Consider the following 26,629-nt stretch of genomic DNA (forward strand, 5'->3'; position numbering starts at 1 on the left):
AGGCTCTGATTGTCAGTTGCTGCAGCCAATCAGCATTTAGCTTGATAGCCAGCCTGACAGTGTGATATCCTGATTCTTTAGCTGAGAGTTTAGTGGGAAAAGTAGTAATCCAGATGAGATCCATGCCATCCATGTAACTATGGCACCATCCATGTAACTATGGAACTGGAGCACATTGAGATCGGTTTGAAAATGCTGTGTGAAAATTACTTATTTACAGGTGAGGTGATGTCTCTTTTAATGGCGGTCATCACGCCAATCACTTGTAGAGCTTAAACACGTAAAAGCCTGTTTGGTCCATTAGTGTTCCATCAGATGTGCTGTCCAGGTTGTTAACACTCCAGTTTATTTTACCCTGGATTATTCATGTGTGACCCAGCCGAGAGCTAATCTCTACTGGACATTCCTGACTCTGGAATCACATTCTTGAGAAAGAGTATGCTTGTGTTTACATGTCAGTGCCAAAGCATTTATCTGAGATGTGTGTGTGTGTTTGTTTGTGTGTAGAGGAGGAAGGGGCCTACATGTACAGTGTTTCCCACAGAATTTGACTGAATTTGTGGCGGTAGCACGACTTGGGGGGGAGAGCCTCCCCACTCTCTATTAATCCCATACAAACCGAATTTGGCTGCAGTTCACCAGAGTTCACCTAGATGGCGATCGCGTGCGAGTCCAAAATACATGGGGCTACATGGCTAAATGTATTGTTTTCACCTATTTAACAACTGAAACCCTCAGGTTTTATTTTATTTTTCGCAAAATGGATATGGATTATGTACACAGTTAAAAGGCTGCTGATGTGTGGATGCAATTCATAACGTTTTCTACATAGTTAAAATAAAGGTTCGTACTTCTCATTGTGACAAGCACTTTTGAGTCTTGGAAAACTCTTTTCCATTTACATCGGGATTTTGCAAACATTCAGTGTCAGAGTCAATGAAATGAGCCCTGCATGAGTATCGAAATTGACAAACAGCTGTAAGCATGCTAAACTCGACATCCAAACAGTATTCTAATGTTAGCTTTGAGATACTGCTTGATTGCACTTAACTTATTTTAGTCTCCTCAATGTACTATGTTCTGATAAGACCTTAGCAGAGTTAACTTTAATGCAGCAGTTTTGAACAAATTTGCGCAGCATTGTCACGATGCTAAGCGGATTTAATAGCAATTTAGCCCACTGTCTTCTATGCAATGCTTCTATGTGGCAACAACAATCCTTCAACAATCCTTAATGTTTTGTTAAATGCACATGCAGAGGAGGGGCAGCGGGCTCCTTACGAGAGAGAGCGGGGCGGGGCAAGGAAAGGCTGCGTGCGTAAAAAGCGCAGCTCAATGAAAGGATTTTATCTTATCTTTAATTTAAATAGTACAACATAGAATATCCATGTGTGGCGGCCGGTTTTGATTTCGTATGGGAAACACTTATGTATCAGCATGAAATGAATGAAAGAGCAAACCTTAATGCTTTTTTCCCCTTTTTTGGGGGGGCGGGGGTGTCAGTGAGACAAGTAAACTCTCCTCTTCACTTGCGCACAGTATACAAGAGGAGACAGTGGAAAGCTCCTGATCTGGGCCAGACCAAAGAGATAGTCCCCTCGGACTGGAGCCACAGACGAGCCTGGAGGAGGGGCGTGGACATTACAGCAGCAGGCAGTGGGGGAGGGGAGGGGCAGAGTTGGCACCGTCCCCATCCAGTGCTAGACTGTGCCTGTCTGAGCGCACAATGTGCCTCTGTTAGTGGCAGGCGGTGCCATGATGAATGGATCAGCAGGCAGCGGAGTGGGGAACCGTGGACTGGAATGCCAACAATCTGGGTCCGAGGTCGGGCCTGCCACGCCTACCCACTCGCAGGAGCACCACCGCGGAAGGGAACGTGATACTGTAGCGCACTGTGTTGGGCCACGGTGGGCAGGGGTGAGAGGTATGTGTGTGTGTGTGTGGGGGGGGGGGGGGCAGGGAGAGACCACAGGAACACGCGCTTGGAAAATCTTAAAAATAGATCTGTGGAGGGCTCTGTGAGTGTATGTGTGTTTATGTTTATGTACTTGAGTGTGTGTGTATGTATGTGTGTCTCTGTGTGTATGTGGTGTGTCTGGGTGTGTGACTGTGTGTGTGTGTGTGTGAGAGAGAGTGAGTGTGTGTGTGTGTATGTGTGTGTGTGTGTGTGTGTGTGTGTGTGAGTGTGTGTATGTTATCCATTTACCCACTACTGTGTGTTTATGTACTTGTTTCTGTGTGTATGCGTACACATGTATGCATGTGTGTGTGTGTGTGTGTGTGTGTGTGTGTGTGTGTGTGTGACTGTGTTTGTGCAAGCTAATGTTTGTGTACTATGCAGTGCAAGTTGATGGCTACATTGCAGTGAAGGGCTGTGTGTTTAAATGTGTACATCATACATAAAACATTTTTGTGTCACAATTCAAAATCAGACAGACAAGCCATAACAACAGCACCTTATCACAGCCCTGTCTGAGGCACAGTTCAGTTCTTGATGCGTATCATTACTGAATGCCATCCAGAATGTGTCTTACATAACTAATCATCCTGTTTCACCCAAATGGGCCAGGACAAAGACGCACAAAAACAAATCAAATCAAAACAAAACGGAGACTGAAATTCAATTCATAATGAAGCCTGTACACAAACAAGGCCACATTAATATTCAGTCACCCGCACCCAAATCAAAAATATGGACAGGTAAGAAAACTATAACTCCCTCATTCATTGCCCCCCCCAAAAAAAAAATCTCCTGCTACAGACTCTTGAGAACTCCATCTTCTTATAGTCTTACAGCTCTGGCAACACTGCCAAGTCTGTTGGCTTTTCTTCTGCTGTACCCACTGATGCCACGTTCTTTGTGTGGCGGCGTTAGGCAAGCCGAGTGCCAGCTTCTGCCGCAGGGCACGATGGCGCAGAGACCCCCGGCAGCCATTAAATGTTCATCACAATTAATTTAAGATGGGGGGGGGGGGGATCTAAGTAACGAGAGATAGAGTCCCAGTGAATAATGCATACGGAGGCAGTACCAGGGGTGTTCGAAAAGGCTGCAGGTTATGCAGTCATGTACGGAAACACACACAGATCAGCTCACACACACACACACACACACACACACACACACAAACACACACACACACACACACTCACACAGGATGATACAAGGGTAGAAAAACTGATGGTTAGGAACACACACACACACACACACACACACACACACACACAAACACAAAAGAGCTGATGGAGAAAGGGTCTCTCCCAGAGGAACAGATGTACTTTTTCAAAAGCTGAATATACTAGTACATACTCTCACAGAAGGAGCACATTCACATTCGGGTTCACACACACACACACACACACACACACACACACACACACACACACACACACACACACACACACACTTTGATCTGTGCTTGAAAGAAAGTTATTAAAAAAGTATTTTTTGGTAAAAACTAGTATAGTGTAGGCAGAATCATCCAATGCACCATAGCATAAATCATGAGGTAATTACTCCTACAACAAACTCCCCAACCCCACCTCACTGTCTCACACTGACATCTCTCATTGGTTGGACATTCAGGCTACTGGCAGCGCATTTGGTACCGTGAAGAAGAGCCGTTACGTATCCTGGGCACAACATGCAGCGTGTTTGTGATTGGCCACCGGCCAGCTGTGCATTGCTGTTTTATCTTGCGTCATGTTGTGTGATATTAAATAGTCTTGGTTGCTGATTGGCCACTGTGAAAATCTCCTACTTACAGCACAATGAATTTATCACCTCTCCTGTGTATATCTGAAAAACTCATCTCACTTGTCTCACACTCATCTTACATATCTCACTCTGACATCTCTCTCATTTCCGCTCAGATATCCCTCTGCTCAGGTGCGTAGCCAATCTGATGGATGAGGCGAGTCTTTTTCCCAATTTGTGGACCTTTTTAGTGTATGCACAACCAGTCAGACAATCTTATTTCAGAAGTGGAGTACCAGAGAGCTTTAGATTCACAGCATCAAAATAGTCAACTATTGTGTATTTTGTTGTGTAAGCTTACATTGCCTATGCCATAGATGAGGGTCTAGGGGGGACTATTTAGACTATTTTTTGCAAGATGAATCTGCCTAGTTTCTCTGACTTTGGTATGAAAAATCTATCTCCATTTTAATTGCAGCCATTTTACCCATATAAAGCCAACCAATGATGACCAATGATGACCAATGAAATCAAAATAGGCGTGTCCTGCATGGTGCAGCTACAGGGATGGTCAGTAATTTTGATATGTATTTCAAATAGAAAATAGCATTTTGTTATTTGTATTTTATTGGTTTGAAGAAAATGGCAGTGTATTTTATATCAAAATACTGTATATATGTGTATTTTTGTAGTTTAAAAATGCTGCCAAAATATTTCTGGTAAAACCAATACTTTTGGTGATATTAGTAATTTGCCTAGACTACCGAGATTCAGGAAGATTATCCAGTGCCAGATGAGCAACATGTTAGTTGCATGCTCACACCAACCCACTAACTCAACTCAAGTCAAGTTTGCCTGTTTTTGGTAGAACTTTGGAACAACTTTGACTGTGATGTGTAAGCTTATGTGTCCTCCAAAGCTGATGACCTTTTCGAGTAATGTTGCTGGGCAATGTTCCTGAGTATTATTGTTCTGGCATGTTCCCTTTGATATTGGGCAACTTATTTTTCAGTAGGCAAATTAACATGATCATCCAATCTGAACACATGGCACCGGCTATGTGGTTGGCCTGCTCAAAAAGTTGGCTCCTGGGCATGCACTGACGATGTCAGAGACTTCATCCTCCATTTTATATGTCAGTGTACCATGAGTTTGAAGTTGTTATGGGCTTGTTTACACGTATCTAGATTTTTTTTTTTAAATGGATATTTTTGTATGCGTTTGTTTTTTTAATCACGTTTACACGACATTTGATTAAAAAATATATCCATACACACTGGAACGCAAAATGATTCCAAAGGTGAATGTTTATGTAGAACCTAGAATAAAGTGTTGTCTAGGTCGTCTACTTGTCTGCGTTGCTCGCCCTCCCTCCCCTCAATTAGCCTAGGCCAGGGGTCGGCAACCTTTTTTCACTGTAAAACCCAATGTTGCTTGTTTGTTTTCATAACTAATTTTTCCTTTTCAATACAACACAGATTTGTGCAAAAAGTCATTTTAACTTAAAATAATCAATTGAAAACGTCTCAACTACATGGAAGTTCACTCAATGAAAAGCCATGTTATGTTAATAATAAATGTCAAGTTGAGTTGACTACTGCCAATTTGTGCAGCATCACGTGTAGCACGTTTTGCGTCTTGCGTCATAGTGGCTTACTGGCGCGCATTCTTTCGGTCGGGTGCAGAGTGAAATGGATGGAAACCATGGATGGAACACCACCAGAGACTGATACCCATCATCGTATTTTTACAAGGTGAGTGTAAATGTTAACTTGCAAGTAATATTTTACATGTTTTACTTGATGAAATTGTCGTCCGTGTTGCCCCGTTTATTCAAGTATATTGAAAATGTAACAGCAAAACTTGCTGGCTGAAATTCACAGCATAGCTAACAGCGTAGCAGACCGAGTTAGCTGCCCTAGACATTATTCGTCGATTTCGAAAGGAGAAATTATTAAGACCAGGACAGGAGACCGTTTATTTAGTTTGCTTGCGGTTAGCTTTCTTTAGGACACAGCTAGTTAGCCCTGAAACATGACGCTCGGTGTACTTCATAGTGGGATAGCAGGGCTCCTATTCGCCATGTGACCTGCGTTTCAGCCACTTCACACGCTCAACCCTCAACCGATAGGGTCGCCTGCAGTGTTGGCAAAGTTCACACTTCAGTTCAGTTCGTTCAAAAGAAAATGAACAAATTCACGTTCATATTTCACCAATTCAGTTTTAAAACTAGTTCATGTTTAGTTCATTAACAGTTTTGTTTAGAAGCCGAGGAACTCTGGGAGTCAGTTCAAGTTCTTTAGTTAGAAATATGTTAAGTTCAGTTCAAAGTTAATAGAAAAATGAATTAGTTCATGCTCAACACTGGTCGCCTCCTAGTAGAAAGCATGGGGGTAATACAGTGCTATTTTGTTGTTTGCTTGAGGAAAATAGCTGTGTTAAGCAACAATTGCTAATATCTGCTGTCATGAAGACTTTAAAATGATAATTATCAGTGCTATTGAATCCCTCGGCTTGTTATTTGCTTCTTTTATGCCTACTAGAGTTTGCTCGCCTCACCACTGTTGACCTGAAAGGCTGTCTCTCTGCTGGCCTTGACAAGTCTGCAGAGGTTTATTGATCTCTACAGAGCCAAGTGTGGTGGAGCTGAAGAAGCTGTTGACAACACTGGATAGTGATGTAAGTAGGCTTGTGTGATATTTTAAACAATATGTTTTTCTGTTTAAACAAAAGTTATTATAGTAAATATTACTACATGGTGTTGGTTCAGTAACAGGGTTCTCCCAGTTCCTGTCTTTTTTCCTGTCCTCTCTTTAATAAACAGCAAACGTATTTTCACACGGGTCAATGGTGTCATCGAACCAGAAAAAAAAAACGCTTTATCAGTTTCAAATTTATAGTTTTCCAATTTTGTCTGCTGCTTTCTTTGTTTCATGACTTATAATTGCTCTTGTTTATCCTGTATCTGTGTCTCTCTCTGGTTGGATGAAATTGGTATATTAAGAACATAGAGCTACAGAATTTAACACTTTCACACACACACACTTTATTTACTGTTAAATACTCTCTTCTGATGCTATCTGATTTGAAGCTGTTCCATTGATTGTGTATTGTCAATTGTTTTTAGTGTTTCAACCAATGGAAAAGGACCATCGGTCTGATGGGGCTCCCCGACTACCTCAAAGATGTTGCGTCCAACTTTTACAAGAAAGTTCAGGTATATTTTATATTTTGTCAATGCAGATCATCCCCCCCCCATTCTTATGGATTTACCCTTACATGTACATATCCTGTATTTTAGGACCTAAACAGCGGGTTGGGACCAATCAAGAGTAAATATCCCTATAGCGCTAACCGCTCCAACATGTGTGTATGTCCATACCAGCATGGCCTCAATGTCATTGTCCAGGCTTCACATAACTTCTGTGGCACATAAATTAACTCAGTAGCCGGCTTCAGGTTGTCGAGCCAAGTGGCCTAACATTTTGGGTGGGCCAGAATTCAGGGGTCTATAGCCCCAAGTGGCACCAGTTAGCGCCCGCACCTAAAGGTGCGAAAGGAATTAGCCTTTGCACGGCCTGGCTAGCTTGGCTTTGGCCCTACGATCTGAAGGGGGCTAATGAAAGCACTGCTCATTTCACACTGGGTGTTATTTGTTTTTTGTTTTTTTAATAATTGCCTTTAAAAATAGGTTTTTAAGTACTCAATAGCTCACATTGTGCTTTTTAAAAAAAATAAAACATTATCAATATTGTGAAGTGTTGTGATCTTGCAGGTCAGCCGTTTTGGCCACAACAACAGAATCAATGAAGGTTTATTTTATCACATGTTTGTCCATTTTTTTTAGGCCACAGTTGCTAAGGAGGACATGACTAGAGGAATGACTGTGGGCATCCTCGTGGTGGCAGACGGGAATGATACTGTTGGTTTCGCTGTGGTCATTGAGGAAGAAATCATCCTTCCGTCGCTCAGTGATTTTCCAACGGCTGTGGCACTTCTGATGGGTCTGCTCTATGCACTGAACATTGACTACCCCAAAGACACAAGGTACACATTTGAAGTCATTCAGAAGGTGCTCATGGACATTGGTGGAGGCCATTGCACTGCGTTGGTTCATGGCTTGAGAAACAGACTCTTGAGGAAAACCATGTAAGCTTAAAGCAGAGTTTAAGCTTTGCCCAAATGTGAACAAAATGTGAACTTGATTGAGAAATGGACTCTTTGTTATTTTTGTTAGACGTCTTATAGATTGTGTACTGTTTGGGGGACACAATAACACACACGGTATGGATTTATTTGGGGGACACAGTAACACACACGGTATGGATTTATTTGGGGGACACAGTAACACACACGGTGTGGATTTATTTGGGGGGGACAGTAACACACTCGGTGTGTTTATTTTGGGGACACGGTAACACACTCGTGTGTATTCATTTTGAAGGACAGTAAAACACACAGTATGGATTTATTTGGGGGACACAGTAACACACTCGGTGTGTTTATTTTGGGGACAGGGTAACACACTTGTGTGTATTCATTTTGAAGGACAGTAAAACACACAGTATGGATTTATTTGGGGGAAGGTAACACAAACTGGGGTTTTATCCACAGTGTGTATGTGATCAATCTTGTTATTTGTGATGCACTTTTTTTATTCTTTGGTTAATTGCTCTATTATTTGTAACTGGCTGCACATTGTTTAATGCCAAAACATTTGTTTAAGAGGTCATCAAAATGGAAAATTGCCTTAAATTTCTATAACTTACAATGCAAGATACATTTTAGTATTGGTGATTGCCTAAATAAGATGCATTAAATAATGGATGCATTAAATAATGGACACCTAGTGAGATGGTACAAATGTTCCATTTTGATGACATGTGTTGGTACTGTTTTAAGAGTGTGTGTGTGTGTGTGTCTGTCTGTCTGTCTGTCTGTGTGTGAATGTGTGTGTGTGTGTAGCTCACTCAAAAATGACTTCTTTTCTATCACTTACACACCTCATGAAGCCTTCAATTCATTTATGTTTTATTTTTGTTGCATTCCTTATTGAGACAAAAATGTGAGTCTTCACTCTTTAATCAAATTATTGGCTCAATAATGCAAAAACAAACAATCTTCATGAATTCAAGCCTTCATGGGGTGTGTAACTGATAGAAAATAAGTATTTGTTCCAAAAAGTAATTGTATTTACTCATCTGTTTTTATTAAAGAGGCTTGAGTTAGATCTCAGTGTTTTTGGTTTATGAAGCTATATCTTCAATAAAACAAGAAACATATTGGGCAGTATTAATTGTTAAATTGTATTAGATGTGTGGGGTGAGAACTACATTACATTTAAGTAGTTGGTGTATGTAACTCACTAGCATTGCAGTGAAATCATCCAAAGGTTTAAGTAGCTTAAGGATAAGTTATATCAACTAAAGCTACCAAGTGATGAAGTTATATCAACTAAAGGTATCAAGTGCTGAAGTTAAATCAACTCAAGGTTTCAAGTTATATCAACTAAGGATATTAAGTGGTGAAGTTATGTCAACTAAAGTAATCAAGTTATATTAACTAAAGATATCAAGTGCTGAAGTTAAATGAACTAAAGATATCAAGTTATATCAACTAAAGCTATCTAGTCATACAAACTAGTTAAGTTGAGTCAAATAGCAAGTTTTATTTGAGTTAACTCCATTGTCTTTGTTGTCGTAACATAAAATTATTTCGCAGCATGGTTACATAAATATTTAAGTTCAAACAGCAAGTTGGGTTTTACAGTGTGGAGAGCCACTTTTACAAATGTTTTATTTTTTTTTAATCTCAGAAGAGCCACATAAAGACGGTTACAAGAAAAAGTTTGGATATTTAAAGTACAGTTAGGCTACTTTCATTCAACAGAGGATTTTTAAATACATTTTCTACTAGTTTTAAAAGTAACTATATATAGTAATGTGCAAGTAACTTGAAATGTAAAGTGGAATGACAGAAGTAGGCTATAGGCCTTTAGGCTGCCCATGTAGGCTAAACACCACCACCACCAGAGACCCAGGAGATCATGCCGAAAATGTACTGAGCTAGAACAGAGGATTTCTACTTTGGAATCAAAGATGCATGCCCTTCCATCAACGACAGATGAACTACGAGAGGCATCTCATGAAGTGAGTACAGCAACTACTGGAAATGCAGAGAATGTAACCCAGCAGTCTAATATCACTGCTAATAGAGCAGATGAATGCATCGACCTCACAAAGGGAAATGTGAGTACAGAGCCTTGGCACAGGCAAGGTGCCAGACCAAAAAACAAAAAACGTAATACAAGAACTGTAATTACCTCAACACCAGTAAATTCAGATGTTAACTTCAGGCCTCGTATCAGAAATACAGACAGATCAGCAAGCTACTACAGGGCTTGTGGTCCTAAGGGAAGCCCACAGCCCCTAACACTATGGAACAGATTTGAATGCCTCCGGGACGTGAGAGAGGAATTTTCCAGGGAACAGACCCAAAGCAGGCAGCGATCAAACCACAACAAAAGAAAGATGGGCACAGACAAGAAGCAGCACTCGACCCCTATTCATCCCACAACCCTCGTTCTAGGCGACTTTGCTGTGAGACATATAAATGGGGAAAGGATGATTGTATGTTGTTTCCCAAATGCTTTTCAGTTGGGATGAATTTTATTGACAATTTTAACCTTTTTTGGAATCGCAGGGAATACTTCAGACCAAATAGCACAGAGCTGAGTTGGACTGGGGCCAAGATCTTAACCGAATACTATCTGAATAGTAGGCTGAATAGTAGGCTGAAACAGAGATATGCCCAACCTCCCCTGCTGTGGGGCCCTCTGATAACCACCCGCTAGCCTCCACTGAAATGCAGACCTTGGAGAAACATAAACAACCAGCTCAACAATGCCAAGCCATGTCCACTGGACAAGATAAGATGGGTGCTGCTAAAATGACTCAAAGTCAATCACTGGCGTCAAACTCCCTGGAATCTCAGCAAACAAATGGATGTGATGAGCATGAGGAGATAGCACCTATCAAAGCTGCTGAGAGGATATCAGAAAGGAAGGGTCATGTTGTAACACCAGTACCAATACCCCTCCCCACCTCCGTCGTCTCCTTGTCACCACAAAGACACATGGAATACACTACTGGAATACATGCTGAAAGCGGAGCATCTGCAACAAACTTCCCAGAACCTCAGCAGGCAGATGGAGACTCTGGATCAATTTTCAACCCCAACCTCCTTGATTTCCCATCACCACCCACACCCAATCACGTCCCCACCCAATCAAACTCCCCAGGCCACACAAACCCCCCTAATCTCCCATCCCCATCCCCACCCCTTCATCCCACCACCCACTCAAACTCCACAGGATCCCCTGAATACCCATCACCATCCCCACCCAAGCACATGATGTTCCCTGCAAGAATGGAGAGACTGCTACCAGTAGCCATGCAGAGTTTTACTAGCCCAAGATCATTAGCACCAAAGAAGCGAAGGGCACCTCCACCCCCTCGCCCTCCCCCTCCCCGTTTAGAAGGATCTCTTAAGCAGCAGCATCCTCTTAGTTCATTTTCTCAGCCGGCATATAGCATGGAATGTGCAGTGGAAAATACAGATGGCAGCAGCAGGGGACAATTATATGATGACTGTATTGCATGATATTCTCAGGGTCCCTGCAATATAAATGGTACTGACAGTAGTTTTGAGAACATGCCGGGACCCAGTAAGCCCATGACATTCTCTATTCCTGTATTGACAAGAAATAGAACACAAATGCATCGAGCTTATAGGGTAAACCAGTCCAATCTCCTACCCGTACCACATCAACCTCAGATTTCCCCCATGGATCATATTTCCCCAACACTTAAACTAACAAAACTAGCACTCCTAAATATCAGATCTCTTTCAAACAAATCATTCTTAATTCATGATCTAATTTGCACACACAACCTTGATTTTTTACTTTTAACTGAGACATGGTTAGATCAAGCAAACAGTGCTGCTACTCTCATCGAATCAGCTCCCCCAAACTTCAGTTTTTTGAGTGCTACCAGAGCAAATAAAAGAGGTGGGGGGATAGCCACAATTTTCAAGACGTCTTTTCAGTGCAATCAGTCATCATTCGGTGACTTTACTTCATTTGAATATCTGTGTGCATGCATTAAGTCTTCTCCTCAGATTTTATTACTGACAATTTACAGGCCTCCAAAACATTCAGCTAAAGTTTTTCTTGAAGAGCTAGGTGAACTGCTATCAGTTGTTTGCATAGAGTATGACTGTCTTATTATATCAGGGGATCTAAACTTGCATGTGGATAATCCTGAAAACAATTATGCCAAGGAATTCATTGCACTAATCGATACTTTCTCCCTAACACAGCATGTACAGGGGCCAACACACTCTCTCGGCCATACCCTCGACCTTGTTATCACAAAGGGTCTCGATGTCTCTACAGCTGTTAAAGACCTGGCCTTATCTGATCATTTTTGCGTGTTCTTTGATGTGTCTATGTCCCCACACACTCAAAACACAGCTATGATGGTAAAAAGGAGAATCATAAATGATCAGAGAAGTGCTCTCTTTGAGCAAGCACTTTCACTAAAGTCAAGTCAACTGTCAGACTCTGAAGACTTATTTGATCACTTTAATGCAAAAATGGCAAACATTATGGATGACATTGCTCCATTACAATTCAAGAAAGTTAAGGACAAACAGAAAGCACCATGGAGGCAAAATCCAGCAGTTAAACTTCTAAAAAGAGAGTGTAGGAAGACTGAAAGAAAATGGCGTAAATACAAACTTCAGATCCACTATGAAATCCATAAAGAGATGCTCTGCACATATAACTCTGAAATATGCAAAGCAAGACAGTCTTTCTTTTCTAACATTATCAATAGAAGTTCAAATAACACTCGTATTCTATTTTCAACTGTTGATAAGTTAACAAATCCCCCCTCACAATTAGCGCCTGAACTTCTCTCAACTAATAAATGCAATGAGTTTTCATCTTTTTTTAAAGGTAAAATTGACAAAATCAGACTCAACATATCTGCTCAATTACAAATTCAACAACCTGAACTTCCAGCAACAAACAGAGGGAAACTAAACTTGATGTCAGAGTTCAGCTTGATAGACTACGAAACACTTGAAAAAACGGTACAGAATCTCAGCCCTTCCACATGTGTCTTAGACACTCTGCCTACCAATTTCTTCAAAACTGTTTTTCACCTCATAGCGGCGGATGTCCTTCAAATTGTAAATGTATCATTGCTGTCTGGCACTTTTCCTAAGTCACTGAAAACAGCTGTTGTAAAGCCACTTCTCAAGAAGAATAACCTGGATGCCTCCATGCTAAACAATTACAGGCCCATATCCAATCTACCTTTTATTGGCAAAATTATTGAAAAAGTAGTCTTTAATCAATTAACCACCTTCCTAACATCAAATGGGTATTTTGATTACTTTCAGTCTGGTTTTCGGGCAAATCACAGCACTGAAACAGCTCTCATTAAAGTTTCCAATGACATACGCCTCAACACAGATTCAGGTAAAACATCAGTCCTAGTGCTACTGGACCTTAGTGCAGCATTTGACACTGTTGATCACAATATTTTACTACACAGACTAGAACACTGGGTTGGATTTACAGGCATAGTTATCAGCTGGCTAAAATCATATCTACAAGAAAGGAGCTTCTTTGTTGCCATCGGAAACTGTACCTCAACACCAACGTCCTTGACCTGTGGTGTTCCCCAGGGGTCGATCTTGGGGCCACTATTATTCAACCTCTATATGCTCCCACTTGGACAAATCATTCAAAATAATTTGATTTCATATCATAGCTATGCAGATGACACACAAATTTACTTAGCTCTATCACCAAACAACTATGGTCCTCTTGAATCTATGTGTCAGTGTATAGAACAAATCAACACCTGGATGTCTCAAAATTTTCTTCAGCTGAACAAAGAAAAAACTGAAGTAATTATATTTGGTAAAAATGAGGAAAGACTTAGGGTTGCCACTCTCCTTGACACAAAAGGGTTGAAGGCAAAGGATACTGTTAAAAACCTTGGTGTATTAATTGACAGTGATCTAAATTTCAACAGCCACATGAAAGCGATAACTAAATCAGCTTTTTACCACCTCAAAAATATTGTCAAACTCAGAGGGCTGATGTCAAAACATGACTTAGAAAAACTCATTCATGCATTTATCTCCAGCAGGGTTGATTACTGCAATGGACTGTTCACAGGCCTTCCTAAAAAGACTATTAAACAGCTTCAGGTGATACAAAATGCAGCAGCTAGGACTCTAACAAAAACTAAAAGAACTGACCACATTACTCCAATTCTTAAGTCCTTGCACTGGCTTCCAGTAAGTCACAGAATTGACTTTAAAGCACTATTGCTTGTTTATAAATCAGTAAATGGAGCAGGACCTAAATACTTGTCAGACATGCTTCAGCAGTACACACCTTCTCGTCCTCTCAGGTCCCAGGTGAAAAACCTGCTAGTAAAACCTACAGTTAGAACTAAACATGGTGAAGCAGCTTTTAGCTGCTATGCGGCTCAGCTGTGGAACCAACTTTCGGATGACATTAAAAAGGCCCCAACTGTAGCCAGTTTTAAATCTAGACTTAAGACCAAACTGTTCTCAGACGCTTTCTGCTAACTGTGCCGAGTTACAAATTCTGAATCTGCCTCGATAATTATTCTACTTTGTCTTTTATTACTTTTTTTACTACTTTTGCCTTTGTTTTTGCTTACTAATTATTCTTTGATGATGAATGATTTTACCTTGTGTTTTATGTTTTCCTTTTATTATGATCTTTACCTTTTAACTATTCTTTGACTATATTGCCCTTCTATGCTTTTATTTGTTATTATCGTTTGGTTTTGTTTATGTAAAGCACATTGAATGACCTCTGTGTATGAAATGTGCTATATAAATAAACTTGACTTGACTTGACTTGACTTGACTTGACTATTGTGTCCTTTGGTATGCAAAGTATCAACACACTCAATTTTCGTTGACATGTCATTGGCGAAATTGAACATTAGGCCTACCAGCGATTAGATTTGGTGATGGCCTTGGAGTCTGGTTGGCTCATATTCAGTGAGGTGAAGTTTCATGCAAGAATTGAGGCTGTCATCATTTAAGGGCAACTCCACGCAAAACTGTCATATATCCATAACGCCAACTAAATAGCCTACCATGGGATTGTGTTGGCGTTATGTATGTGACAGTTTTGCGCGGAATTGCCCTTAAACGTAAGCACAGGTTTGTCTTTATATTTTTCATATGTGAGAAAGATTTCTCACATGCAAGTGGAATAGGGTTAACACAGCAATACTAACTCGTTGCAGTGTGCGATAACGGGCAGTTCATTTTGCCTACAGCAAGTGCACACATCAACAATAACAATTAAAGTGTTGTCGTTGACTGGAATGGAGGGAAATCGGTGATTTTGTTTGATATTGACATGGCAACGAACCACGAATGTAGGCCTACCAATATTGTGCAGGCTACGTTATGGAGTCATGTGAGGTGGAAAGTTATATAAATTAGGCTACTCAGATAGAGCTACAATATTACATTTTGAAAATGAACGAACTAAAATAAAATACATTTTAATTAAATACTCATTAATTATTTTCAAAGGCTGAGCCGCATCAGAGGGATCAAAGAGCCGCATATGCGGCAGGTTGCCGACCCCTGGCCTAGGCCTACTGGCAAGGAGAAAGACACGTTGGTTTACCAGTGCTAGTTTATCAGTTTGGCCAACAATATACAATATGAGATGGAGATGAGTTGTCAGTTATGTTATATCGTGGCAAGCATTGATTAAAATGTGCAAAAGCCTACCAACATCTCACGGTTCACTTTACACTTCGGCGTCTGTAATTGTGCTATCAGTCAAAGTTCAATTGCATATCCGAGAATAAACTTAAGGTACATATAAAGTGTACAGAAGGCTACGCGTTTTGGGCTGATTAAACCGAAGGGAAATGGCAAAAAGCGACTCATAAAGCAGCTCATACATTTGGACCGATGACGAGAACTCCTTTCTCTTAGTAGGCTACAGTATAAAGTGAGGAAAGTTCAGGAGGGCACGGATTATGCTACTAATAGCCTATAAACATTAGCTCTCGCCCATGTTCATTTTGTCAAAGTAGGCTACCTCTTGGAGGAAAAAAGGTTGGCGACGCCTGCTTTATATCAACACCAGCAATTGCCACTTAGCCAAAGTCAATAATGAAAATACCGATGCGCTGTTAGATGTTGCACTGCTTGCTGGAATGACGGATGTCACTCTCATTGGTTTTACACCCAAAAGACACCCATGGCCATAAAAAACTTAAGAACTATAACATGCGATTAGGGTCAAAATGCCTAATAACAAAACGCCTACAGGTGTAAAAACATTAGGCTACATTTATGTAGCTATCCACAACGTAAACAGGCGATTTAGAATGCCGTGTAGCCTACGCCCACAGACAGACGCCCACACACCTTGCGATCTTACATCCAATAATAGGCCTAGGCTACAGTAATTCATGAGAATATCTGCATTTTAAATAAAGACATGTAATAACACTGCCGTGATGTAAGTGTGGTAGGCTATTGAGTATCCATGAGTTGCTGGCAAGTGCTCATGGACAATGACCCAGCTAGTAGTCTGCACATAGCACACATAAGGCCTTTTAACTGAGAACTGAAATGGGGCGGCTGTTTTAATGACCGTGTTGGCAGCAGAGCCAACATCACAACACTTTCAATGCGCCAAGGATAAAACTCGCACGGTATGCCAAACTGACCAGAATAGCAAACCCACTGCCAAAACTCACCATAGCATAACTTCTCAGATACGGCAATTAATCATGCCACAGCGGGCCAGAATAACAAACATAGCCTACCTTATCTTCTACATACGTGTACATTCTCTAGGTTTGGAAATGAAGATGACTTAATCCAACATGTTATCCGTTGAGTAGGCCTAGCCTAGGCTATGTTAGCGTCACAAGACGAAACTTACTTACATGAAGTAAACTCTATAATTAACTCAGAAGTCAACAGACAGTTGTGTGAACCTGTGTGAGGTGAGCACGAAATAGTATGCGAAATATTAAAAATAATCGCATATCAGGTGTGGTGTGTAGGCTACAGTCTGTGTGAAATGTTCAGGCAGGCACTGCACTGCACGTCAAAAGCTCCGCTCTAGAATCTTTGCTGCACATATGAAATCGAATTGACACACGACACAATCGAAAGCGTCATCGTTTTAATAAATTTTCACTTTGGAGTTCGTTTGTAAAAGTAACAAGTTTACGTGTAAACGAAAGGGCAAAACGCATACCAAAGTATGCGTTTATACAAACATCTAGATATGTGTAAACGGGCCCTTAGTTAAGTTGTATTAGAATTGCATTGGGTTGCTTTCTCAATAGGTTCGGTGGTTATTAGTTAGTAGTTCAGTTGTGACTTTTTTTTATAAAATATTTTTGTTTCTTTATTTGGACAGGACAGTGGAGAGTGAAACAGGAAGCAAGTGGGAGAGAGAGATGGGGTGGGATCGGGAAATGACTGCAGGTCGGATTCGAGCCTGTGTCCCCGTGGGCACTCGGACCCGAATATGGTACAGGCACTGTAGGCCTAGCTAGCTGCGCCACAGCAGATGGTGGTCAGAGACCTGTAAACATTTCACACAAAGGAGTCACAATCCCAAATCACGTCACAATCCCAAAACCCTTTTTTTCCCTGTCCACATGAAAACAGGGAGTTTTTCTCAAGTTTTTCTAAATAACCATTTCAGTGACTAAAAACTGAGTTTTCTTTTGAACGAAATGGCAAAAATGCTTAAAAAAGATATGACACTCCCACCCCCTACTCTCGTCTCACACTGCCTCACACCGTTATCTCTCTCTTGCCTCACACTGATATCCTTCTCTCTCTTGCCTCACACTGATATATCCCTCTCTCGTCTCACACCAATGTCTTTCACATATCTTCATATTCTGAAAGAAATAGATTTCTATGAACCTCATTTATAACCCTTATAAATCTTCCAGGACAGCTTTGCCAGATGACATTCACAATGCTGCAAAGTCATGTTTTTTGTGGTTTTTGCCTTTATTTGAGAGGACAGTGGAGACAGAAGAGAGAGTGGTGGGGTTGAAATAGGGAAATGATCCCAGATTGGGAATCGAACCCAGATCCCTGTGAGTACTAAGACCCAAATATGGTCAGGAGGCTGCCATGTGCATCATGTCTCCCTCTGCTGTCATGCTGTCAAGTCATCTTGGTGTGTTATAAAAAATCAGAACCTAAAGCTTCAATTCTCAAGGTGTTCTTATGTTTCAAACACACTTTGTCAACCAAAGTGAGTCAGCTCTAGCAAGAAGGAGAACATTCTTTCCAAGAACACTTAAGAACTCTGAAGGTCTGTCTTATATATTCCTCTATTGGCCATTGCAGCTTATTTATTTAAGACCAATTTAGCTCAATTTGGAAGAAGCAAGCAATATTCATGAGGCTGGCAGTAGTTTTCACAGGCTGGCGTTATTTTCAAAACATGCCATAAATTATTGTCTCGGCTCCAATCTTCCCAATGCCATCATCCACGGCTGTGTGAAATAAGACTAGAAAGAAGCTGTGGAGGAAGCAGTCTCCTAAGACTTCCGAGGAAGAAGTCCTAGATGGCACATGAGAAAATGGCTGTTACGGTGCTATATCACATACAAGTCTTTGAATTAGAGCGACTTGATGCCGGACATCTACAATGTACACATTGTGTAATTTCCTATGCCTCAGAGATGTTCTGCCACTCAGGTGTGTGGTATCATTATGCATGCTCTCCAATGTGTAAAATGAACTAATCACGGAGAGTTTTGGTGTGTCTATTACATAAAATGTATGCAAGGGCTATGCAAGAGGTTCCGTGTGAACTAATCAGTAGGGTTTTTTTTTTTTACTCTCTTCAAGACTTCAAGCCATTACAGACCAAACCTGTTTATATATGTGTGTGTGAGTGTGTGTATGTGCAGTAGACAAGACATTAATGTTGGACAGTTTCCACAATTCCCACTAGCGATCATAATGATTTGACAGACTTTGAAGAGAAACCTCCTACCCAGATCAAAGGCAACACCTTCAATCTGTTCATGATCATTTCCTCCTGGTGATGTCCCCACCACTACCCAGCTCTCTTTCAGGCACTGTGCTCTGATTCTTAAAGGAACCGTATGTAAGAAATGTATTTCAATTAATCATAAAGTGGCCCTGATATATCACTAGACATTAAGAAATCATGTTCATTTCAAATATTTATATCACTGACAACAGTAGTCCGGCCAGGATATTGTCATTTAAAAAGTGAAGTTGCAGCCCTCAACTGATGTTGATGTTGTGTTTTGTCAAATCATGTTGTGTTTTGGCCTGATGCCCCACCCTCCACCTATCTACTAATCACAAAGTCAGTAGTGTTTCGCCATCTGGGTTGGCAACCTCGAGTCAGGGGGGAGGGGGAGGGGATACACCGCTCTACAGTAATTTGAAAGTGATTGCAGTACCAGTTTTGGCCACAATCTTACATATGGTTCCTTTAACAGTAGACCAGTCACATCTCCAGAAGAAGATCCAGCTCATTTAAAGTCTATGCTCAACACAACAGTACAGAGCTTGGTTTAGCCAATGCAAAAATGCTTGACGTGTAGCCTGGCACTCTATACAGCCAGTCCATACACTGGAATATATTATGGTATGCTTAGAGCAGGCAATATTTATATATAGTGAAATTTAGGGAAATTGGGGGAAATTTGGTCTCTGCATTTAACCCAATCGTGAATTAGTGAAACACAGCACACAGTGAGGTGAAGCACACACTAATCCCGGCGCAGTGAGCTGCCTGCTACAATGGCGGTGCTCGGGGAGCAGTGAGGGGTTAGGTGCCTTGCTCAAGGGCACTTCAGCCACAGCCCACTGGTCGGGGCTAGAACCGGCAACCCTCCGGTTACAAGTCCAGAGTGCTAACCAGTGGGCCACGGCTGCCCCAATTTACCCATCAATAATATTACCATCTTCTCTCTGCCAACCCTATCTTAAGCCCAATGCATCGTGGCGCTACAGTAGGTGGGACACAAAGTGTCTTCACTAGTTTGTGACCAACGCAGTTATCATCTTCCTGTCCATGCACACGGTGTCAAATGGTGGATAATGAGAACAGAGATGTCATTGTTCTTATGAAGTGTTCATGTGTTTTGCAGTTGGAATGTGGATGTGAAACACATGGACGACACTACAAAGATGAAAACATACACACATAATAATAAATCAATAAACAACTGTATTTTCTCAAAAATATGGTGTGAGGTGCTTGTGAATGAAAGATATGCTGCTTTCAAGTGACAAAAACAGCAATATTTGTCAAGTTTACAAGTCCACAAGGAAAAGCAGATTCCTCTACAGAGATGTGTTGATTCATCATTCATCATAATAGCAACGCACCATGATTAAAGCACTCCTGGCTTTTAAAGGGGATGGGAGAAGGTGCTCTCATTGGATGTTATGCCAAAAACACACCCGTGATTAATTGAGAAACGTAAGTAACCTTTTTAAGGCATGCACCTGGCGTTTATTTATTTATTTCGCCATCAAACTAGCAAATGTGACTTATATACACTTTAAATACACTTAAACCATACACTTCAGACCACACATTTTAGATCAAATAGGGCCCAGCATCTTAATTTGTGACCACTACAGTATATGAGCAACATCTGTTGTGCTGACTTGTTTACATAGCCTGACATCGCCAAAACAAATGTCACAAGCCCAGTTCTGAAGGACTATCATCTGAATTAGCAATGAAGCTGAAGCCCTTGAGTCTTCATTAGCTGGACCTGGAACCTTTAAGTTAAGACCAATCGGTGATATGTGAGGAATGGTTCTAGTAATGGCAAAAAAGTAGTGTGTTTTGAAGAACCAGCTACAAATGGTTAGCACATATGCTGCCAGTAAATCTGTTGGCATCGTGAGATATGTAAATAAATCTGCTGAAAGCTGAACTGAGAGTGGAGCTCCCCTCGTGGGAGAAGGTGTCTTCAGGAGGAGTTTGATACACCAGCTGGCTCCCCTGCCAGTCCAGTCAGTGATAAGGAAATTGACCATTTGAAAGGCTGATCCAGTCTCATTCAGAGTCATTCTGTGAAGCCCATTAGACCACCATGATTGCAGTGAAAATTGTGGGGGATGGAAACACCCGCCCCGGTGTTGACCTACACTGGGATGAAATGAAACCGCTCTGACACGGGAGAGAGCCAAGCCCAGGTAGATTTAATTGTGTTGAGACGAAAGAGGGGCGAAAATCGAGAGGCTGACAGGCTGCTGGGCAAAACTGGACAGAGGGGGAGATGAGGCGCACTTTCAAGACACAACACCACTGACAGGCAGGAGGAGGATGAGCATGTGACATTTTAATTAAAACCATGGTGATGTTTCATTCTGATTTGTCATATCATCTAATGACATGATCCACAAAATGACTGCTTAGGAAAACAGTAAACAAAATGCACGGGTCACTATTATGTTTTTCATTATTATTTATTTATGCAATTGAGTACAAAACCAAAGTGACTGGTCCATTTTTCCACCTGTCATCTGATTGAACATTAGAGCTCTGACCACAGGGAAATGCCTGAGTCTGCCTCACAGTGGATTTGTTTTTGATTTATTACTCATTCCAGCTATTATCTGAAAGTCTGCAATCTGCAAGATATCCTCAGAGCCAGAAAATGTGCATTAAATTGTGCATCACGTAAAACAGTAAATACCACCACTTCTGCTCTCTCTCTGTCTCTCTCCTTCTCTCTCAGAAAATGTAGCGATATCTGCTGTAAATTGGTCCTCCAAGGTCTTGCCCCTGTGACCAGAGCTCTGTTGAAAAGGACAGATCCTTGTCAGCTGAGCAATCCATAAATATCCCCTACCCCTCTCCATCTCTGTGAGAGCAATACGCACATGAGGATGGGGAGTGTGAAAGGCATTTTGTAGCCCACGCACACAGCTACGCACAACCATGCATCTGTTGCTCTGGCAAACAATAGGCTATTAACCAACTGCATCTCGTGACCGCTTATGTATTTGGGCAGTGTGGCATTTGTTATTGAAAAAAAACAACAACACAGATTCACACACAAAAGAAATGATGCTGCCATCCGAAATGACATTGAGAAAATGAGTTGTTGACAGATTAACGGAACACTAACACCCCATGAGGTCCGTCCAACCGACATCTGGAAAGCAGATGTGGGCTGCGAGCGACATTTGTCAGCTGCCCACTAACGTGAGATTTTCTGTTTTTTTTTTGTTTCATTTCCACCAGGCTTCTGTGCTGCTGTGTCATAATAACAAACAGATTGACACGCAGAAGCATCCTCCTACTGTTTCGCAGGTGTATTCCCACAGACGTGACCAAGGATTTCCTTTTGTCCTCCTTTTTTTTTAATGCCTTGCGTCGCTTCCCTTTCCTCTCAGCTCCAGGCAAAGATTCATTGTAATGTTCCGTTTCTTCTGACAAAAGAAACTTCTGAGGAAATAATCCACCTCACATTTAGCGTTGAGAGACGTGAGGTAGAAGAGGAATTAAAAGTGAACCAAAGAGAGGAGAGAGCAGCTTGTCTGCCGGCGGCTTCCCCAGTTTACCTCAGCTGGCTGTGTTACTAAACATGCACACACACACTCATACACACAAACACCAGGTAATAACACACCCATTCATGTGCTGAGAAATTTCACAGAAGTTTTGAGTGCCACACTATAACAGTCCATGGCCAAGGCCTTTCCCCCTTATGCATAAAGCAATTGCAAGGCACTACTCAACGACAGGCCGTACTTGTGATTTGAAGTGGCAATAAGAAGGCTCCTCAAATGGCCTGGCCCATAAAATGTGTAAAGCCTGACCCTGGCTAATTACACGTCCTGAGGAAGGGCAGTAAATCTCTCACGGCTCACCACACACTATACCTGCAAAGGAGTCGATGAAATAGAGCAGGTGCCATCGACACTGGAGAATCAGAACACAATCTCCAGGTCCAGGCAAATTTATCTCTCATCAAATGTATCCTTTAGTCTCTCACTTAGTCACATTTTCATTCATTCATTCATTCATTTATTCGTTCATAAATTCATTTCTACCCACAAGAGTTTGTGCATTCAGCCTAATATTTGCATGTCTTTTGTCAGCATCAAAAGCCTGTTATCATGGTTACCCCCACAGTTTGAACACATGAAAAGCAGCCGCGTGCATTCAGCACACTTCCCCCTCTTCTCTCCTACTCCACTACAGGCGGCGAGGAAGCCGTCCAGAGGATTCTGTATGCGCCGTTAAAAAAAGACAGCCAACAGCCTCGAACGTTTGGCAGAGTCCAGTCCAACGGGGACCAGTCAAAGCCGCTCGACCGCTTCCGCACTTCACCGTCCATCTGTCCGTGGCTCACCTCTGTTTATGTTTCTATTTCAAATGGAGATGAAAAGCGCCTGCCTGGTGTGAAGGTTACGGGATGAGGGAGACTGGGGCAACAGGAGGGGCATGGGGGTGGGGTGGGTAAGCACCAACATGGCTGGGTGGTCCAGGGGATGGAAAGTGGGTAGAGGGGGGCTGAGGAGGCCTGGCTCAATCCCCAAGCCATCGGAGAAGAGCCAGGCTCTCTCAAGCCTTATCTGCCCATGCAGAGCAGCTGAGGAGCTTTCCAGGGCCTTGAGGGGTGTGTGTAACATACTCACACACACACACACACATATTCATGAACACAAACACAAACAAATACATGTACAACACACACAAACATATGCACATACAATTGCATTTATCACATATGCATGTCTTACATGCACTCATAAACTCACAACAAGCTTAGCATGATGCATGATATACAAATAAATAGAAATGTGCGCCAGCCAGGCCTATAGTGTATAACAAAGCATATCTTTGTCGGTTCACATGGAAAGCACAGTTGGAAGTTCTCAAGGGCCTCGAGAGACTAAATATTTTCTCTAGATGGGTTCAATGAACTGTTGTCTCTCTTACATGTGTGGCATGAACCAACAACAGATTGTGATATATTTCTACATTGTCGTTATTTACCACAGGCTACACGGCTGTGAGATTGTAAAGCACTGCCGCCTAATTCCTCATCAGCGCCACCAGTGGCTCCAGTGGCTTTGAAAGATTGCCCGTCCTGCCGAGAGGCAGAAACACTGGACATGGGCAGGCATGAATCACCAGCCATCGAGAGGCACAAATCACATTAGAATCAAATTACTCTCTCCATCAGGTTTGCAATCCCATCCCTCTCTCGCTTTCTTCCCTCTCTCTCCTTGTTTCTCTCTCTCTCTCTCTTTTTCTGCCTAGAACTCTCTAGGTTTTTTCCCATTCACTCACTCGTTCTTTCAATCAATCATTATCTATTTATCTGTCTCTTTACTTCTCTTCACCTCTATATATCTTGATTTGGCTTGGATTATAGTGGTTGACGGAGCATTCAAGAGACAGGTTGAGTCTCTCTGTCAGTCCATGTGTAAAGGACAATCAGTCCTTATTGTACTGAGAAATGTTTTTTCCCCTTTGTCTTATAGTTCTAGAGCCACAAAAATGAACAGTGCGACTCTTCCAGTGCATTTTATCTAGATTTGTGTATGACACAAGCTCCATGACAGCATTTTCCAGCTGATAAAATGTGCTAATACAACACAAGCATTGAAAAATGTTCCTCAAGCAATGCGAGGTGAGCTAGCTTGCCCTGTGCTTTAAATGTTGCCGTATGAATGGCATCACGGCTGTAAAAGTACACGAGCACTATTGTATCCTTAAACTTAAAAAGTTTTCCATTCCTGGGACACTGAAATACACAAAGGAGTGAAAAAGAGCACCAAGAGATGTTCACTATATCTGAGTTTAGGCAGGTAGAACTGAGCTTGTCTGGTTCATTACTGGAAAACTTAAGTCTCTGGACAATTACCTCATCCCCACTCAGTGCTACCTGCTCTGAAGTTTGAGAAGTTTCTTTTAAAGTGCTTTGCGTGAGTCTCACAATATGCATGATGGCTAGGGTGGATGGTGGACCTAAAGGTCATCTGTCTGCCCAGTGCCATGTTTCATTTCATTTGCTGCCAAGAGGGGAAGTAAGCTAAATGTCAGGGGGAAACGGCCCTGGCTCGTTTGACATCTAAGAAATCCAAGTTTTCCTGTGAGTTGTGCCACATTCCCCGGAGTGACTGCAGCAGCATCAACACACACCCCAAACACATCTGTAAAAAACTAACCATCACATTAGAGAAGAATACATAAAATGTAGGAAGCTTAGACGCTGTCCTTAAAACACAGATTAATCCAGTTTTAAATGCTAATGTGCACAATGTTGACAATGTGTCAAGAGACGAATCCAGAGCCCAAAACAGTAACATGGACAACTGGGTGGTAATTTGGTGCTGTTGCCATTCTGACGGTTGTTGTGCAGCTGTGAGAGGGGAAAAAACAGAGGAATGACGCCTAATGAGTGTCTGCTGTTTTCCTTTCAAAGCATTTGGCAGCTACCTCCCAGGTAGCCAATCAGATGGAGCCATAACAACCCAAACCTTTGATGACCTTTGAGGTGGTCCTCCACTGAGGTTCCTGACGTTATTGCATCTGTTTAATGCAAAATGGCTCCACGTTTGGAATAAGTGGGTGTGAGACTATGGCGAATAATTTCCATCGGACAGAACCTTTCCACCTACTATTTGGACAGGCACTGTTTTTCCCTGTCTCACACTGTGCTGTAAACGAGCAAGGTCTCTTGTCCATGCAGGCCCTTACACTGAGGACTAAAAACAATACAAAAATGCAAGGTGCAAATAAAACTCATCTACTATAATTGTACAGACCTGCTACATTTATTCAACAGAAATAGCAGTGTTAGTGTGTGTGTGTGTGTGTGTGTGTGTACATACATGCGCGCGCATGTATGTCTCAGTTTTAAGTCACTAATGTTTGCCCCTGATGGCATCCATATTGTTGGCTGTGTTGACTTGGCAAGAAGTATGAGAGTGTTTCCTTGATGAAACAATTATAAGCCTTCATTTGGACAGATAAGGCCAACCCTGCCACTGTCTGATGGTTCACTGACAACATCATTGCAGGACACGGAGCAACACAATCTTTGGGCAGTTACCTTATATATAGGCTAATGTCCATCAATCTATACCCTACATGAAAACTGCAATTTATGGTTATTTTTCCTCTACCCTTCAGTTTGTTGATCATACAGACCAATAGGCTATTAGTCTCACGATTTATAAAAGGAAAATCACGTTCACGTCCTACACATTAAGCCTATATGATGCGCATGCAACATCTGGAAAATGACATTGGTTCATGTCCAAATGTTGTGTTTCTTGAACTGATCTGTGATAAAAAAAAAAAAAAAAAAATCTTGTTCCGTTCTTATACCTTGTTCGAGCTGCCATAATAATCGCAAGCAACAATGCAATACTGTGCGCGCTGACACACGGGGTCCGGACCGAACAGTCTTGTTGCCAATGTTTCCAAAACTACACTTCGGAACCTGATTTCAAAGAACACACTACAATAGCCTAGGCTACTTACCAAACATTAACATTTCAAGATAGATTAGCCTACGATCAGCAGACCATCTAAATGTTCATTTACCATCATCTTTCCAGATGAACCGGGGCAGACGGAACCGAATTCCATGCCGCCCAAGCAAACTAATGACCGTTTGTTGCCATTTAAATAGTTATGTTTGCCGGTTTAATACTTAATACAAGCACAAGTAGCCTTAAACAAAAAATGAGGCTTACGGTAAGACCGCGTTTTGCTGGCGAATTCAAGTCATTTATTTGACGAAAGGCATGCGAAAACGGATATCATTAGCC

The 26,629-nt window shown here is 41.7% G+C and overlaps 1 protein-coding gene across 4 annotated transcripts in view; it reads right to left on the reverse strand.

Annotated features, from left to right (window-relative positions):
- chst15 (carbohydrate (N-acetylgalactosamine 4-sulfate 6-O) sulfotransferase 15) overlaps positions 1-26,629 on the reverse strand; it is a 39,308-nt gene that overhangs the window by 12,312 nt on the left and 367 nt on the right. The window contains exon 1 of one of the 4 annotated variants that reach the window (XM_042065834.1): positions 16,741-16,993. The exons of 1 other annotated variant lie outside the window; for it this stretch is intronic. The gene's annotated coding sequence lies outside the window, so the exon portion shown is untranslated. Of the gene's footprint in view, positions 1-16,617; positions 16,994-26,629 lie in introns of those variants that run through there. 2 more of the 4 variants (XM_042065832.1, XM_042065831.1) reach the window with 2 other exon arrangements.

This window comes from Alosa sapidissima, chromosome 16, assembly GCF_018492685.1.
Source record: "Alosa sapidissima isolate fAloSap1 chromosome 16, fAloSap1.pri, whole genome shotgun sequence".
NCBI lineage: Eukaryota > Metazoa > Chordata > Actinopteri > Clupeiformes > Clupeidae > Alosa > Alosa sapidissima.